Source organism: Erinaceus europaeus, chromosome 4 (assembly GCF_950295315.1).
Source record: "Erinaceus europaeus chromosome 4, mEriEur2.1, whole genome shotgun sequence".
NCBI lineage: Eukaryota > Metazoa > Chordata > Mammalia > Eulipotyphla > Erinaceidae > Erinaceus > Erinaceus europaeus.
The window spans coordinates 128,154,369-128,174,439 of record NC_080165.1 but is presented as its reverse complement, the minus strand read 5'-3'; the positions used below and the strand labels follow the sequence as shown (position 1 = coordinate 128,174,439).

At 36.8% G+C, this 20,071-nt stretch overlaps 1 protein-coding gene across 2 annotated transcripts in view; it reads left to right on the top strand.

Moving 5' to 3' along the window:
- Positions 1-20,071, top strand: part of NKAIN2 (sodium/potassium transporting ATPase interacting 2) — a 1,261,504-nt gene that overhangs the window by 160,313 nt on the left and 1,081,120 nt on the right. The window lies entirely within an intron of this gene.

Below are 20,071 nucleotides of genomic sequence, written 5' to 3'. Positions count from 1 at the left end.
GGATTTGTAGTGCTGGGGCTGAGCCCCAGCAATAACCCTGGAGGCAAAAAAGGAAAGAAAAACAAAAGAAAGGAAAGGAAAGGGAAAGAAAAGAAAAGTTAGGGAGTTGGGCAGTAGCACAGCGGGTTAAGTGCACATGGTGCAAAGTGCAAGGACCAGTGGAAGGATCCCGGTTCAAGCCTGGGCTCCCCACCTGTAGGGGAGCCGCTTCACAGGCGGTGAAACAATTCTGCAGGTGTCTATCTTTCTCTCCCCTTCTCTGTCTTCCCCTCCTTTCTCCATTTCTCTCTGTCCTATCCAATAACCATGACATCAATAACTATAACAATAAAATAAAAAAATAAAAGAAATTAACCATTACAGTAGGCAGTTTTTCATTGCAAGTAGTTAGGTTGCCTTGTAATATCACCATAAGATTTGTATTGTTTAATAGCATACAAAAATGAGGATATATGATTTTACTGATTTGTAGACTTTCCATTGGCTTCAACATTTCATCATGTAGTTACTTGTTGAAAAAAACAACAGCATTTATCCTGAAGGATATATAAATTTCTATATATATCACAGTACTATCAAAGCCAAGATTTTGAAACAGCTCAAGTAGCCAATGACAAATGAATGAGTAAGTAGTTTGTTTATGTCAAATGGAATACTACTCAAACTTTTAGAAAAGATGAAAATTTTCTCTTCCAATGCAACATGTATAGAACTGGAAGGAATCCTGCTAAATAAAATAAATTAGAATGAAAAGGTCAGGCACCAAGTGATCTTGCTCATAAGTGTGATTTTAGAAACCATCATACACCAGGACCTGAAAACACCCCCCCCAGAATTTTTTATTTTGTTTTTATTTTTATGAAATTCACAAAACTCAGCCCAAGTTGTACTCTGTGTTCCCCTTTCTGTCCTTATTTCTCAACTTCTATTCATGAGTGAGATAATCCCATATTCATTCTTTTGTTTCTGGCTTATCTCAATTAACATGATTGCTTCAAGGTCCACCCAAGATGAGGCAAAATGATGAATTCATTTTTATTAATTTCTAAGTGATATATATATATATATATATATATATATATATATATATATATATATCGCAAGTTAGCCACTCATCTGATTTGTCTGTTGTTTAACATCTAGCTTGCTTCCAGGTTTTGGCTATTATAAATTGTGCTGCTGTGAACACAGGCATACACATATCTTTTTGGATGGGTGTGTTTGGTTCCTTAGGATATATCTCCAGAAGAGGAATTATAGGGTCATAGGGTAGATCGATGTAGAAATGGATCTTCTGAGGGTTTGTGGGGGGTAAGGGAATTTCCCTGCATTGCTGATATAAATGGGTCCAACCCCTGTGGGGAGCAGTTAGAAGTGGAAGTACTTTTTTCCCCCCAGAGACCTGTATGTTAAATTTAGCCATAAACCACTCATACCTGTTCTCATTAGTAGTTTGAATTAGATGATCTGTATATGTGAGAATTCTGAAAGTTTGGATCTGCTTAATATTCATGTATCCTCAAATGTTAATCAAGCATATCTAATATAGAGAGATAAAACCCACCCTTGTCTGTAAGTATTAACATTAACTGGAAGGCAGATGAAATGTATGCTTTCTAAACATGCAATTGCTAATGGTAACTGCATGCATCTTTAGAAATCTCTAGAAACAATAGCTATGGCTTAGTAAATATAGAATTTTCACAAACAATGCTACAACAATGTTCTGCAGATGCAAAGTTCAGGGCTTAATAACTGAAGGTATTAGTTTTCAAAGCATCTGAAAACACTTGAACATTGCAACCTGCATGGTAATTGTGTCTTTAATCTAAAGAGAAATGCAGTTTTGAATGAATTCCACAGTTGTTTGAAGTATGTAGTTTTATAATGTTCCATAATTTCAGATTCACAATTTAATAATCTCTCACCTGCTAAGTCATCAAATGCCCTTTCATAACAGGATACGGTAGCAACATTCATTTCAATGGCAGCCACGAGATAATATAATCGTAGGCCATTGATATTGATAAAGAACCTGCAGAGCATAAGGAAAAGAAAAGAAAAGAAAGATTCTGTTGGAATTTATTATGTATTTGCTCTTTCTGAGGCAGGAGAATATTAACTGTAATTTATTCAGTTATGCATCTTTCCAGCCTTCAGCATTATATATAATGTGGAAAGTAAAAAAGAGTGGATATGCAGAGTAGAAGTAAGTCCTTTGTATGAACAGTATTTCCTTAATGTTCAGTTATTGATTTTCTTTGCGTGACTTCACTTTATGATAAATGTGCTGGGAAGACGAAAATCAATATAAAATCAAATTTACATATCGGCTGTTTTCTGTGTAATATAAATTTTACACATCTCCATATTATATAGGCTTGTCTTTGCAGAATGATTTTAAGAGTGCAGTTAGTGATTATAACATTGTCTGTGGCAAAAGTTCTTTATTACTTGAATGGTTTCTAATTGCTAAATTATAATGTTGGTAGGTTTTAACATGTTTCATCTGGTCTGTATAATCAGATAAGACACATTAACTGTATATAAATATTTTAAAGTGTTTTTTTTAATTATTATCTTCATTTATTTATTCAATAAAGTCATCCAGAATTCAAGAGGAAAGGGGGTGATAGGGTAAGAGATGGATACACACCTGTAGCACCACTTTATGACTTGTGAAGCTTTCCCCCTGCAGGTGGGTACTGGGGTCTTGAACCTGAGTCCTTGTGCATTGTAACATTTGCACTCAATCAGTTGTGCCACCACCCAGTCCCTTAATTACATATAAACCTTTAACCAAGTGTTACTTAATGTTTGTAAGCAGTATTAGTGCCAAAATGTTTCCATTGCTATTATATGTGCAAAAACCTAGAATTCAGGAAAGTATAAATATCAATATTTGCTACTGCTCTCTTTTACATTCATAAGTGTCAAGACTAAAACCAAGATTTCTTTCTATTTAAATGATTTGTTTATTTTCATGAGATAGAGCTTTATTTTTATTTAAATTACTTATTTAACTGATTTCATGTGTCTGGGGGGACTGACTGGCTAGAATATTTGTCAGCTCAGGCCTAGGATGATAGCAGGAAATGAAGTTGGGTCTCTGGGGCCTTAGGCATACAAGACTGCTGTTTTATTACTGCTTGTCTCCCTGATACTTGAAACTAAGATATCTTACTTAGCCCTGATCACCAAGTACACCATTGTCTTCTTCACTGAATCTTAGCTAAGGTTTAAAAGGCAGCTTGTATTCCTTAAATTTAAATATAATGGGGCCAGGTGGTGGCGCACCTGGTTGAGCGCACATATTACAATGTGCAAGGACCCAAGTTCGAGCCCCTGGTCCCCACCTGCAGGGGGAAAGCTTTGCATGTGGTGGAGTGCCCTGGCCTACAGGGTTATCGACGGAAACCTAGGATAGGGGGCGAGAGAATGGAGGGAACAAGAGACACGAAGAATGAGAGCAAGTCATGAGATCTGATCAAGCTCTGAAAATTTTATTTTGCAGTCACAATTTATGCACAAACAAGGAGGAAGTTCTGCTAAGGTAGTGGGGGAGGGAGGTGGGTGAGCAACTTTCCAAACAGTTAGATGGTAATCGCAGTTACAATGATTGGAATGTCCGCTCACAATGATCGGAATGTCTGCTCACAATGATCGGAATGTCCGCTCACAATGATCGGAATGTCCGCTCACGGGTTATGTGAGAGACTTAGCTAAGGTTTTGGCTCCCGGCATGTCCTCCCTTTTTATAATTTAAGTGAGGCGGCAATTGAGGATAAAAGCTAGGAATCTTATCAAGAAATAAGCGGGCATTAACCAGAGGGGAAAAGTATTGACCTGATTTCTCCCGTGGGGTAAATATAGAACTGATCTTCCCACATCTTATACAGCTCTTGGTGTCTTTTTAGGGAGGGGAGGAAGAGCCACTATTTCTAAGGTGAGGAAAACTCATGGCGAAGAGCTCTGATGACCGACACCAACCTCCATGCAAATCAGGTTTGCTTCACAGGGGACTCAGAGGCGGACTATAGGGTCCTCCCCCTGCAGTGCTTAGCCCTGCACCCTTTACCGGTGCCCATGCCATGTCAAGGCTGGTGTGCATAAATTTGAGTTTTATGCAGCTCCTAAAAGAGGTCTGTCACCCTCAGGTTCATCCAAGCCTCTGTCAGCCAAATCAAGTCTGTGATAATATATTTGTAAGGGTTTCAATGCCAAGGAGTCAATTTGTTGTTTTATAAAGCCAATAATCTTATTAAAAATAAAGGGTCCCAAGGTAATCATTAACAAAAGACTAATCAGGGGTCCCATAAGGGGCATCAAAATGTCCTAGTGCACCACCAGCAAGTCTAAGGGAAGCAGTCAGTGGATGTGATGTCTAGGGGAAGAAGCACAGCACGTTTGGTCCTCTGGTGGTCGTCAGTGCCAACTGATGAAATTTTTCTTCTTCATAGAGGGTCAGCTGTGGAACAAGCAAAACTAGGAGGCAAGGACCAGGTAGAGAAGAATTGACATGAAAATATAGGGTGGTGTTGTACCAAAACACAAACAGAGGAGGTGCATACACATTAGGTGAGGTTCCTTGAACATGAAGAATATTTTGAGAAAAGTGAGCAGTCAATAAACATGTAAGGATGAAGTCAGCAGTGGTAGGTCAGCAGAAAGAGAAGACTTGGATAGGCTGTTGAGGTTAGCTGGAGTATATGCTGCCATGGCGTCCTTTGTGGTAAGGACTTGCCAAAAGGGACTCTGTGGATTTTGTAAGAGCAATAATGTCATCCACCATAATAAAAGGAAAACAAAACATGGACATCCAGTGTTGAAAAAGAGAAAAAAGGAATATGTCTCTGTGACTGGAAAAGTGAGTGGCTTTGTCAATGAGATATAATATATGGACAATTCGAATTTTTGTAAATATTAAAAAGGCTTAGTATAGTTACTTCATTGACACTTTAGCCAACTGAATACTGGGGGGTGAATTCCCCTTCTTTTTAAAATTTATTTATTGAGCTTTTAATGTTCTAAAGGAAACAAAAATACATGGATTGGATGTCTATTGAAGCAAAACAGAGCATACAACTCTTAAGATTTTTGAGCTTTTTCTTGTTTGAGCTGTAGCCCACATAAATTTAGAAAAAGTATCAACTGAGAAAAAAAAAATGTTTTTGTTTACTAAACATGGGCAGGTGAATTACATCAATCCACCAGAGAGCATTGGCTTTTATCAATGGGGAGTAATCCTAAAAGTCTGAATAGCAGGATCTTAATTAAACAATGCAGGAGCCAGTAAAGTGCTCTCACTATGGCAGGTCAAGCGTTAAAATTTAAGACACTTGTAAAAAAAATGAGAAAAATTTTAGGATATGAGTGACTTTAGGAGTCATCACACACCCATAAATAAAAAATGAAAAATGTTTAGTTTTAAATCTTACCATATGAGCAGTCAGTTCTTCATGTGCAGATGTACCTATAATTATTTACTTAGGGAGAGAACTTGTACCAAGTTAATTGATGATCTAATGGTTAGAATTGGCTTGAGTTTTTTCATATGATTTTAGAAGGCTCTTTATTAAAATATACCAGTATGTTATAGAAAGTCAATACCTAATGTGTTGACATGATAAAATGTTTACCATTTTTTAGCATTATTTTAAACTGATTAGACAGTTTAAGCACACTACTATAACTTAGTTTACTAAGATCTTTACTCATCACAAAGCTATCATGAGTAAGCGTAGATATAAAACTATCAATAGATTTTGCTCTTTAGAACTCTAATATAGAAACTTAAAAGGCTAAAATAAAACCTCATAGCTTAATTGTTCAAAGTACTAATTTTGTTAAATCAGGATTTGCCAAAACAAATCTATCAGACCAGAAGCACCATGTATTACCTTAATTTATCAAGAATAAACCTCTGGCAGTGTCTTAAAACAAGCCAGATAAATTTATTTTTTTACTCTCTAAAAGAACTAAAGTTTGACATGTAGAATCTGTACTCTCAAAAGCCAATTATTTGATAATAATTTTTGTAGGTTTTCTAAATAGGGGAGTTATCTCAGAAACAACTTTATTAGAAGGAGTAAGTCACTGTAAAAGCAAAAGTAACTAACTCATGAGTACGATTTAAAAACCTCTTAACAAGTTTTAAAATAAAAGTTTTAACCGGAACATTTTTGTCTATATCAGACATAAAACTCTCTTAACTTTTTACCTAGTCTCTCGTGTTTTAATATCTAGAGTTCTTTTTTAGGGAAACCAGGGGCATACTTCTTGAATAAAATGTAAAAAGGTTAGCTAAAACATCTATACAGCTCTACATTAGGCCGCCCCATATTTATTTGATAAGTTTTATTTGGAAAAATTTTTTTTACATATCTTATTTAAATTAAACCTCATTTATCAGAGCAAAAGCCTCTGGCACGTAAATAATTAACATAACCATTGTGTTATCTTTTACTAACCCAAGCCAGTTTTGCCTGGTTAGTTGAGAAAGTATTTTAAAAACTTTTTTTTTTTTGAAATCACTTAAACAATTTTAAGTAAAATGTTAAACTTTGTTAGGATCTTTGCTTATCACAAAGCTATCACACCCTTAGGGAAGCTATGAACAATGGTGGGTACACAACTTAATTGATCTTTCACTTTGATTTGGATAGGTAACTTAAAAAGCTAAGATAAACCTTATAGCTGAAATGTTCAAAATAAATTTTTACTGTTAACATTTCTTTTAGAAACTAAATAATTTTGTTGAATCACATCTGCTGAATAAAAATTTTTTATCAGGCCAGGAATATCATGTTTAACCCTTTTTTCCTGGCAAGGCCACTGCTCTACAATGACTGGGTTATTAGAAAGCCATTTCAAGCATGGAATTAACAAATTAACAAACAGTGGCAGTTGGTATTAGGGTGCTGTTAAGGTTTACAATTCTCACAAGCGGGAGAGAGACTGCAGGGGCATTTTACCATGCCTAGAGATCTCAGAAAATCTTTTAACTAATGAATTGATGCCAATATTAGGTATCAGAAGGACGAAACTGTCCTATATTTTAGTGTGCCAACTCTACGAGTTGGGATCTTTAAAACCACATTTAGCTTAACTAAATCTTATTTAAAACTTAAAACAACCCCTAGTTACTTAGGGGTTACCACACATTAATGGAAACAAGGTTAGCACACAGACTTAAAACAGACATTCTTGGTGAAAAGAAAAAATTTCCCTTTGAAAAACCGCTTTGGTTTTTGGATTCCTAACTCACCGACTCTCCGCCCCCCCAGGAGGGGCGTTCGTGGATAGGGAATGATTGACTGCAGTCTTTGCCATTCTGTGGAGCAGTAGCTCTGTGTCATGATTGGCTGCACGGACGGAACAGGCGGGCTTAGTTTATCACGCATGGAGAAAAATCTTTGAAAAAAAATTTTTTTTTTCTGGGCTAAGGTACATTTTACAGTTTTAAAGAAACAATTCATTAAATTTTTATCGAAAGTATGTACTGGTTCTCTGATTAATAGTTTTTAAGTTAGAGAGAATGTCTTGTTTGATTCATTTTATTCTTTCTTTAGAGAATAGCTTGCTAGCCAGATAAGATCTTGCTCAGAAGTGGTTTAATGCTTTCTGAGAGCTCTGGTGGTAGCCAGAGGGAAAAACCTGGATCTTTTTTGTTGTTGTTGTTGTTGGCTAGTTTTAAGATAATGCCAAATCAAGAGCCCACAGTTCTTTAACTAATTGTAAATGCTCTCGTTTTTCTTCTATTAATTTTCTAAGGGAAGCTGTTTTTTGTGCTAGTTGAGTTTTAGCCTTGGTGGTATAATCAGTGATGTCAGCCAAGTCGAGGACCGGAGCACAAAACGGAGGGGTGGTGGCATAGGGAGGCGGTCTGGACAAAGAAGAGCGTAGGGGTGGCTGGTCAGGATTATGATATTTGGCCATCTCTTCATCAAGGGATAAGGCCTCTTTAGGAGAAAGACTATCATCAGGCCCATCTTTGGCGGGGGGCTCTTAAGGTTGTCAAAGAGGGGTAAATCTTATCAGGAGGGGACTTAGCAGAAGCCTCAGGGATGGGGTCTCCTGAATCAGGCATGGGAACAGAGACAGACTCACAAACAGAAGGTGGCCGGGAATGTCGCTGTAAGACTTTTTCTCCCTCTCTCATAACTCCCTGTACATCAGGACAATGCTTATGGACCTTGAGTATATCATTTACTAAATTCTAATAAGAAAAATCCTGGACTGGAACCTTTTCTGGACCAAAAGTCTCATAAAAATCTCTTAAACAGTTTCCTACTCTAGCCAATCTTTTTTCATCAATAGTCCCTTCTAAGAGGAACCACGGACAAACATCATTCGCAAAATCTAAAAACTTTTTGAGATCCTTTTTCTTAACCCTTGTTCCTCATGTCTTGAGGGACTCTTTGAGGTCCCTAAGAAATAAATCATGCTTGCTCAATGCTTGTCTCATGATTGCGTCGCTCTTTCTTACCTTAAAACGGATCAATCTCACAGATGGGGAAATCTGCGGCGATCACCACGTGGATCTTCACTCACTTTGGGCTAAAGCGGCGATCCTTTGTGAAGCTTCACTCACTCCTTCTCTGAAGTGGCGGTCCTATGCTCCTTGGTCGACCCTCGGGGAGCGACGTTCTCTTGGACCCCAGACCCAAAAAGGTCCCACATCGGGCGCCAGGTGCCCCGGCCTGTGGGGTTATCGACGGAAACCTAGGGTAGGGGGCGAGAGAATGGAGGGGACAAGAGACACGAAGAATGAGAGCAAGTCATGAGATCTGATCAAGCTCTGAAAATTTTATTTTGCAGTCACAATTTATGCACAAACAAGGAGGAAGTTCTGCTAAGGTAGTGGGGGAGGGAGGTGGGTGAGCAACTTTCCAAACAGTTAGATGGTAATCGCAGTTACAATGATTGGAATGTCCGCTCACCAGTTATGTGAGATTCTTAGCTAAGGTTTTGGCTCCCGGCAGTGGAGTAAGGCTGCAGGTATCTCTCTTTCTCTCTCCCTCTTTATCTTCCTCTACCCTCTCGATTTCTGTCTCTATCCAATAAATAAAGATAATAAAAAATTATTTTAATTTACATATAATGCTTGTATTTTTTGGCAGTTCAATATTTGTCTTATTTCTCAGATATCAAAATTCTGTGTTTATGACTGTTCCAGCTTCTTTTCTTCCTTCCTTCCTTTCTTTTTTTCCCTTGCCTCCAGAGTTACCCTTGGGGCTCGATGCCTGCACTAAGAATCCACTGCTCCTGTGGAAAAATTTTCAATTATTTTTGATAGAACAGAGAGAAATTGAGAGATGAGGGGAAGACAGAGAGGGAGATAGAAAAAGAGATACCTGCATAACTGCTTCACTGCTTGTGATGCTACCCCCGTGCAGATGGGGAGCCAGGGGCTGGAACAGGGAACCTTTGCTGGGGTCCTTGCTTGGTACTATGTGCACTCAACCTGGTGTGCCACTGCCCCCCCCAACTTCTTTCTTCTTTCATCCAACGTATCTATCTAATAAGAAATGAAATTTTCTTATTTCATTAACTGTAGTGCATTCCTTCTTACTGATGTTACCTTGTGTGTACCATGCCTGAAATCTTCAATTCTAGCCTTTAAATTTTGTATCAGTTTTATTGTTTTGATTTTAAACTGGCATGATATTGATGAATTTTAATACTTTATAAGCGCAAAAAGGCATCTATACGTTACTTGTTAATTTATCTCAGAGTTTGATGCTCTTTCTTCATTACAGAGCCATCAAGCAAAACATTTCATTAAAAAAAAATCAGAATGGGTGGGACCAGGTAGTGGCTCAGCCAGTAGAGTGCACATGTTACCATCTGACAGAACTTTGGTTCAAGTGTAGAGTTCCTACTTGCAGGGAGAAACCTCATGAGCAGTGAAGTACTGCTGCAGGTGTCTCTCCTGACAAAGAAAATTGGAATGAACTTGTCCAGCAATCTGTCTTCCCTCAGGATATTGCCTACTAGGTAAATCTAATCGCATTACAATGGTTGATAGATCCATTATTTAACTAAACAAGTTTCCAAATGTTTCAGTCATTGAATACTATTTTAAATCCATGCCATGTCGAATCTAAGGGAAGATATCTATGGAAATGAGAAACAACTTATATTGAAAATGAAACGATAAAGATCAGTATTTAACTAGATTTTCTCATCTGAATGCATTGTAAATTATTGGGGAAATAAACAATTTAACATATTACAATTCTGCTGATATTGAAAAATCTCTTTGTGATTACTGATTTTTGTAGAATTTTGTCCAGGCATGGAAAACTTATAGATAATACACATTTAGATTAATATTATAAACTTCTTATACTTTACTTAATTTTCTCTCTGTGGAATACATAGTTCTAATAATTCTTTATAACTTTTGGTTAGTTTAGGGACAAGAAAAAATTATTCAAATTTTGTAAACATCTGTTAAGGTTGTAGTCTTAGAAGTCCAATCTTTGTTAAACAGTTGATATTTTTCAGTTTTATCTATTTATATTTTAAATATATTTAATTCTATATTAATGTATAATTATATATACTTTAATATATCACTAAATATGTTTAATTTATAATTTTTGTATTTAAATGAGTTTGTACTTTAAATCTTTATTTTATAGAGATGTACACTATATTCAGGAATTTTTTTATTTTTCCTTTGCTGTCAGTTTGTGTGTCAGATGGATTTAGTTAAGTGATGACTAGAAAATGAGTAATAACTATGTTTATCTGTTCTTTATTATAATGGAAAACATCTACTTTTTTTAAATAGTTTTTTTTCATCTTTTTTATTTGTTTATTGGGTAGAGACAGCCAGAAATTGAGAGGATGGGGGAAGTAGAGAAGGAGATAGACTGAGACACCTGCAGCACTGCCTCACCTCTCATGAAGCTTTCTCCCTGAAGGTGAGAACCGGGGGCTCTAACCAAGGTCCCTTGTGCACTGTAACATGTGCGCTCAACTAGGTACACCACCACCCAGCCCCCATCTACTTTTTAAAAAATATTTATTCCCTTTTGTTGCCCTTGTTTTATTGTTGTAGTTATTATTGTTGTTGGATAGGACAGAGACAAATGGAGAGAGGAGGGGGAGACAGGGGGAGAGAAAGACAGACATCTGCAGACATGCTTCACCACTTGTGAAGTGACTCCCCTGCAGGTGGGGTGCCAGGGGCTCGAATCCGGATCCTTATGCTGTTCCTTATGTTTTGCACCACCTGTGCTTAACCTGCTGTGCTACCTACCACCCTACTCCCTCTACTTTTTTTTTTTTTTTTAATGCAGTGCTTGGGAATAAACCTAGAATATAGCCTAACCTATAGTTTATACCTGTTCCAGCTTTTTGCAGTGCATGGTGTTTACAGTATATGTAGAGGTTTTGAACTTAGGGCTTTGTTGGGCGTTAAACCAGCCCCACCCATTCCTTTGATCTATCTTCTTTCTATCTCAAGACCCATCCTGCCTGTAGGGTAACATTAATCCCACAGGCTAAAACCATCGCAACAGTTGCTAAGGAAGTTCCCAGCATGCCTTTCCTTTCTCCACCCCCTTTCCTAGCCATTTCCATTTCCGACTTGTCACTTCCAGTTTTATCCTATAAAGCTACTTCTGTTTCTGGTTTCTCTCTCTTCCTCTTTCCGTGTCCGACCTGGAGGAGGACAGGCATGCAGACAGGAAGGCAGACACTGGCCATTGTGGTTTGGCACCATGTGGTTTAACCTGCTGTGCTCATACCCAACTCTGGGATGCCCGCCTGAATAAAGAATTGTATTGCCATGCCTCCCTGAGTTCCTGGTCTCTCTCCCGCGATGCTAGCCCTGCAGGGCTTTATTCATAGCAAGGCATATGCTTAACTGGTTGAGCAATATCAAGGCCCTTCCTAATCCATGCTTTTATATTTACTTGATTATTTTATCCACTAGGATTTTCACCAAGGCTTGATACCTGAAGGACTGTACTTTCCCAATAACCACTGCTTTTTATGTTTTCTTTTTAGATAGAGGGTAAGAAACAGAATTAATGGAATATATACTCAGAATTGAAATCTATGCATTTGAAGAGCTTGAGACATTCAATCTCTTTCCCCTTTCATATTGAATAGTCATTTATAAGACTATAAGTTAATAGGAGCATATACTGGGTTTAAATTGTTTTTATTTATTTATTTATTTTTATTTAAGAGACCTTAACAAAACCATAGAATAAGAGGGGTACAATTCCGCACAATTCCCATAACCCGATCTCCATATCCCATCCCCTCCCCTGATAGCCTTCCCATTCTCTATCTCTCTGGGAGTATGGATCCAGGGTCGTTGTGGGTTGCAGAGGATGGAAGGTCTGGCTTCTGTAATTGCTTCCCCGCTGAACATGGGTGTTGACTGGTTGATCCATACTCCCAGTCTGCCTCTCTCTTTCCCTAGTAGGGTGGGGCTCTGAGGAAGTGGAGCTCCAGTACACAGGGTTTAAATTGTTAATGCATTTCTTTTTTTTTTTTAATCTGGAAATTCTCTATTTGTATTTTTTATTATCTTTATTTATTTGATAGAGACATCCAGAAATTGAATGGGAAGGGGTGATATATAGAGAGAGACAGAGATACACCTGCAGCCCTGCTTCACTACTCGTGAAGCTTTCCCCCTGCAGGTGGGGACTGGGGGCTCAAACCTGGGACCTTGTGCACTATAACTAACATGTACATTCAACCAGGTGCGCCACAACCTGGCCTCCATATATCTAGAAATTGTTATCCCAATTTTCTGGAAAGAACCTACAAGTATCCAACTACAATGTCACCTGGGAAATAATAGTTTGGGTTACAATAGGAAGGAAACATCATTTGATAGATTCTGCTTTTAAGTTTGAATATAAAACTTGCTGTTGAATTAGCAGTGACAGAGACAAAGTATAATTTATTTTATTAACCAAAGAAATATATGAACCTGAAATATATAGAAGCTAGTCAATAATGTAGTAGTTTCTTTAGGAAGAGGATTCTGGAAGGAAAGGAGCTTCAAGAAATTATATGAAGTATCCATGACTAGTTTTTGGTTCCTATCCCAGAAATACTCAGTTATCCTGTAGTCATTATATAAACTAATTTGGCAAGCAAGTCAACAGAAAACCAAGGTCATTTATTTACACATCAAAAGCAGAACTGAACTCAAAATTCACAGTCCACCATTGTTCTTACTTCCCTCATAATTTAAAATGCCTTGAACCTTCTTGGTTGAGAACCACTTTGTAGCTAAAACATGTTTTGATTTTGACCTTTATTTAATACTTATTGCTTTATTTTGGCTAAGAGAAGAGATGAATGCTGGCTGGACATCTTGTGATCTGGATTATATTTCCTCTGGGGGTCAGGGCTTCCAGGAGCTGGGTTTAGTCAGAGAATTATACCTCAGACAGGATGTTTTTTCCAACTGGGTCTTTTTTCACAAAGTACATTTGCAAAGACAGTTGCTTGTATCAAAGGCTGTAGTTCTTAATCCTGGCTACACAGTAGAATCACCTGAGTTTTTTTTTTTTAATTTAAGAAAGGATTAATTAACAAAACCATAGGGTAGGAGGGGTACAGCTCCACACAATTCCCACCGCCCAATCTTCATATCCCACCCATATCCCATGCATTTCTATTAATAACTTTTCTTGAAATACTAAATCACCTGTAATCTTAGACTGGGGCTATCTAAGATACAGTTATTTGTAAATAGTACTGAATGACATAAGTCATGATAAGGTCTTGTATAGTATAGTATAGTATAGTAAATCATAACCATGAGATTTTCCAAATAAACTAAGCTACCAAATAAATAACTTGGTTTTAATAATAATTATCTATTGCCTTCTTAACCTCTGAGACAGCAAGGAACCTTCCTCATTCTCATTAAAATCCACATTTCTATCAGTTCTGGAATTTCCAAGGCTTTGTTCACCCATTTTCCTTCATGCTTCTCTTGATCCATACTATTTCTTACAGCATCTGCTGACCTCAACCACATCAGTGCAACCAGCACTACCTTGACATGTTTCACTTCAGATTGTGTCCAGAGACCCAAGTGAGATGTCAATCCTCCGGCTTCAATACTCTGCCACCAAGTTGCAGATGCTAGATGCTACCTTGATGCCATCCTGACTTCCCTTGACAGATAACCTTACAAATGTTTCCTGGAGCCTCACCTCCCCAGAGCCCTACCCCACTAGGGAACAGTAGAAACAGACTGAGGGTATAAAACAACCTGCCAAGATTCATACTCAGTGGAGAAGCAATTATAGAAGACAAACCTTCCGACTTCCACACTCCATAATGATCTTTGGTCCATACTCATGGAGGGATAAAGAATAGAGAACCTTCCAATGGAGGGCGTGGGACACAGAACTCTGGTGGTGGCAATTCTATGTAATTGTACCCCTCTAATCCTACAATCTTGTTAATCATTATTAAATCACTAATAAAATAAAGAAATAGAGAGAGAGCTAGAAAGACAGAGAAAGGGCCAGAAAGAGATGGAGTCTCTTACTCATAATGCTTCCTTGGGAGGTGCTACCATATGCTGCTTGGAAGCGTCTGTCAGGGTCATCTTTTATCTTTTACTTTTATAGTTTTTAATAACAAGGAAAAACGTTACTGTCCTACAGTTAGAACTCAAACTGTGAACTTCAGATCAAATATTATATAATATTTTCAAATATGTTCCATCTATTTTACAATGTGATTGCCTTCTCTCTGAGAGTAGTTTCTGACTGGAGATGGAATATAACTTTATGGCTAATTACTCAGATTCTTGGAATCAAAACTACTTAAGAATCTTTCTTGCTGGATGATCCAGTCATGTTTAAAGTCTTTGCATTTCATATTTCTCTTCTGCTAAGTGGTCTATATAGTCATTAGCTCATAGAGTTTCTGAAAAAAATGAAATGTTAATAGTTACTATTATTAGCTTAAGGAAGCAACTTACTGAATTAAGTCACATCATTTTGGATATAGAAATGATAAAATAAAAGGGGAGGACAAATAGAAGATGATTTTGCTTGTAGGTAAGACACAATAATCAAGTACAGAAATGAAAAACAAAGTGAAACTTGAAATGAGTGTAGTGAATTGCATCATAGCAAAGGACTCTGGGGAAGGAATGTAAGGGAAGGGTTGGAGAGGGTGTTAAGAGTCCTGGAGCACAATGATGGTAAAGAACCCAGTTTGGAAGTGAGAGTGTTCTGCAGACACCTACCACAGGGAAATGAGAAATTGGGCCCATGCATCAATACCTTTACTGTAGACCATTATCCCTCAATAAAATGACAGAGACAAAGAAAAAAAAAGAGACCAGATAAAAATTCTGAAATAAAACTTATAGATGTTTTGTGTGTATTATAGTTAATATCTTTAATTTTCTCTATAACTATAAATAATTCTTAAGATACTATTTGCATGCCTTGTAGGATGTTATTTATTTTTTTGGCACAAGCCATAACATTGTCTTTAAATGTGTAACATCGTCTTTAAAATGTGTCTGTAGCATATTTAAAGCTTCAGATTTTTAATGTTTGTGGCAGATAGATATATTTCTGTGTCCTTGACCACACACGGAGAGGAAAAATTTAGTCTAACAGACTTTCATGATGAAAAATCTTTAAAAAATATGGAACTAGTTTTGATGTTTTTAAATGTCTGAATTCTTGAGATTAATTGTAACTTTGACAATTGAATATTGTCTCATGAAGCATCTCTGTTTACAATTTACTTGGATCAATATTTTCCACACTGATTTAGACAATTTAGTAGTTCAGTGCACTGCCTATTAGGATAGTCTGAAAGTAATCAAAATGGTAATCAGTCTCTTGTAAAATTTAGACATACCACCAGCATAGAAATACTACCAGTAAGCTTTTACTCTTTGCCCTAACTTTACTTCTAGATTTTGCTGTAAGCAGTCATTTTATTCTTAGTTTTGCATGGTTATATATAGATTATTAGAAGAGATTGTGGCTTCACTGTCTGTGTGAACTCCAGTATCTCAGCCATCCTGAACTGGTTTCCACATGTACAAAAGAGAAATAACCTTTTCATGATTGATTTTTATAGTAGGGATAAAAAATATTTATAATTGGGGTCATTCAATGGCATACGTAGTTAAGCACACATATTTCAGTGCTCAAGGATGCAGGTTCAAGCCCCTGGTCCCCACCTGCAGGAGGAAAGCTTAATGAGTGGTGAAGCAGGGCTGCAGGTGTCTCTCTGTCTCTCTCCCTCTCTACCTCCCCCTCCATTTTCAAATTCTTTCTCTGTCTAATAATTAATAAATAAAATATTTAAACTGTTATACTTTATAATTGATGGCATATTTATAAACATATTGTTGTATGACCTTTGAGAAGAATTAATTTATTGCTATAGAACTTACCTTAGTGTTGAAACAGATATTTAATGTTTTAGTAAGAATGGAATAATAATGAAGTTGAAGAGACCAATCATTCCCTTGAGTTTTCTGAACCTTCAGTTCTCCATCTGCATAATTAATAGATTGGACTTAACTAGAATAGGACTTTATGTTATGCTCTTCAATTTCTTTTAAACAATTTTTTGTTATTGGTTGCTTCTGATCTACTTGGTCTAGGCTTTTGAGAGAGTCTGCATATCAATTACACAGCCTATATATTAAAAAGATTCAGTCTGTGTTTTAAAAAACTTTGAGACATACAATTAATTTTCCCCCTTCATATCATAAAAAAATTTTTTTGTTATACTTATTTATTGGCTAGAGACAGCCAGATACCAAGGGGGGAGGGAGAAATAGAGAGGAAGAGAGACAGAAAGACACCTGCAGACCCGTTTCACTACTTGTGAAGCTTCACTCTTGCAGATAGAAACTAGGGGGCTTGAACCCAGGTTCTTGCACATTGCAACATGTGCACTAAACCAAGTACGCCACCACCTGGCCCAACGGTGTTAATTTACTCCAACGATTATTTCTTGTATAAAAACACAAATGAAGGAAATGCTTTTGTTTTTCTAGTATACTTTAAAAATGACAAAGAATGCAACTAAATGATAATTTGTTACACTTGAAGGTCATTTTATATTTACATTTATCTCTGTATGATTGATTTCTGTTTATATGCAAATAAACCTTGTAACTGGCTTTTATTAATAATATACTATATATTATATAACACTGAATGTTGTGTATATGTTTTCATTATCAAATATGAAACTTTATTATTTGATTTTGGATTAAGTATAATTAAATCTAAATGAAAAACGTATTTGAGAACAGAACAGACATTTCAGCTAGTAAGGGAAGAGTATGAAATGATAGTGTACCAAACTAGAATGCCTAAGACACCAGACAGCCCATGTTCAAGCGCTAGTACCACCACATGCTAGGTCTGATCTCTCTATCTTTGTCATATGAAATTAACAATTTTGAAAATGCAAATGTCCACTGCAACTTATTCCGAAAGGAATTACTACAATGTGAGTGCCTTTTTAAAGCAGTTTCCTTATAAATATAGTATATACACCTGTTAACTGAGTGGACTATTTGACATTTAGAAGAAATGGCACATATATTTATACCTGTTGTTATTTTGAATATTCATATTGCTATATAGATAATTTGTATTTAAAAAAAGGATCTCAGGATTAATTTCCAAATAAAAATGGATTCAGAAATAATAGCAATATTTTGAAAACACCCAAAAGTTATACAACAAAATGAATTTGACTAGCACTGTTTTCAATTTGCACTTGCCTCCTTGGGTATCTGTTCAAACCTGCTTATGAATAGACCGACTGAAGGGGAGGGAGTTCTTTTATTTTTATCACTACAAAGCATTCTTGTGTAAGCCATAACACATCTCTGTTTTTTTATTTGTTAAACTACAAGCTATCCTCCGTAAATTAAATATTATAAACATAAATATAAGATGAAAACCAGTGTTCATCACTTCGGTTAGTTTTAGTTGTGAAATAAGTCTGTAATCATCACTCTGACAATATTATTGAATTTTCTGGAGACCTGTTTTGGTTAACTTCTTTATATAATAAAAGTGCTTTGCTTCAAAACCCTGAAACTAATGTCTTCACTTTATTCACTGCTTCATCATTTTTGGTTTTCTTTCACTGGCATTTATCCCAAACTATTAGTATTTTGTCATCCTCCATTCTCTTTATGCTTTGCTCTGTTCTGCTCAGGTTCACTCCTGGTTGTAGCCACCGCTATCTAAATCATTAGCTCATTTATGTAATATCCAGCAAATAGTTACAATGTTCTCTGGGATGTTTATCTTGAAATGACCTATAATTATCTTTCATCAACCTGTCTTATATTCACTCTCTCTTCAATTTCAAACAATTCTTGCTGCAGTGTTTACTGTCTCATGTCATTTTTTTCAAATCATTTTTATTGAGAGATTAATTGTTTACAATGCAGTTATTGGCACATGGATACGATCACTCATCCACCATAAAAATTCTCTGCAGGACACTCAGACCAGGCAACTTAGATCCTTTTGTCTCATGATGCAATAGGACTCCCAGGTTATTTTCACCTCTTCCCAACCCTTTCCCAGAATCCTTTACTTTGGTGTATACACCACACCCAGTCCAAGTTTCAGTTTGTGTTTTTCCCCTCTGTTCTTATTTCTTAAATTCCACCCCTAAGTGAACTATCTTAAGCTAAAACCTTGAGTGAACTTTACCACTTCCCTATCTCGGGCTTCCTTTCATATTCTCTTTAAATATGAAGCCCAACTCATACTTTTTATTTTAATTTTTGGGCTAGTTGCTCCAGAGTTGTAAATGATTTGAGCACATAAATCAATGTTTTTTACAAAAGCTCCCTTTCCCACCAGTTTATCACTAGTCAGTCTTTGACCTTCCATTCTGATCACTTGTATCAGTGCTAAGAAGTGTATTTTGTCAGGTTGTCAAGATTGCTCAGTTGAGAGGGGGGCTGCTTTTTCATGTGAGCAGCCCAAGTTAGCGAGTGACTCCCACAACCCTACAGCATGTTTTAGTGCTGTGGTATCTTTCCCTCTTTTTCTCTCTCTCTCCCTCCATCCCTCCCTCCCTCCCTCCAGGGTTATCACTGGGGCTTGGTACTGGCACTAGAAATCCACTGCTCCTGGAGGCCTTTTATTTTGTTTCCAATTTATTGGATAGGACAGAAAGAAATTGAGAGTGGGAGAAGTAGATAGGGAGAGAGATAGAGAGACAGAGATAACCTACAAGCCTTTTCACCACTTGTGAAGCGACCCCCCAGCAGGTAAAGAGCCAGGGGACTTGAACCAGGATCCCTGTGCGGGTCCTTGTGCTTCATACTGTGTGAGGTTAACCCTGTGCACCATCACCCAAAACCCCCTGTTTCTCTATTTCTATTTGAAAGAGTCAGCCCAGTAAAATGAGACCTGTGAGGTGAAAATGAAAAAAATATATATATGTATTAGTTTTCTCACTGAGACTAAAATGCTTTTCATTAAAAAAATCATCTTTCCACATCTCTTTATCCCTTCTCATTTTTCACAAAATGGAATATCTTTTTGTAGATAAACATTTATTCTGGTAATGGTTAATATCTATTTCCATGAGTGAAGAGTGAATTTATAACTTTAACACTAGAGGCAAAAAAAAATAAAAGTTTTAACAGACCCAAGCATAATGTTGTTTAAACAAGACAGATGTTTGGGGCAAAGCAGTGATACATCTGGTAGAGTGTACATGTTACAATGCCCCACATTCAGGGGGACATTCATGAGAGGTGAAGCAGTGCCATAGGTGTCTCTCTTTTTCTATATTTCTGTACCTTCTCCTTTTTTTCACATCTTCTCTCATTTTTATATAAAATAAAAAAGACAGATAATTACTTCTTGAATAAAAGTTCAAAACAATTTAAAGAAGGACAGAGCTAGTCTTTCCTGTAATAAGTGTTTTCAAAAAGTCTTATGGCTCTCCTATTCATGAGTATATTGCCCTTGCCCTTATTCACATAAAAAATAATGTGTCATCACCACAGCATTCCCTTTCCAGTCAAAGAGGAGAGAAT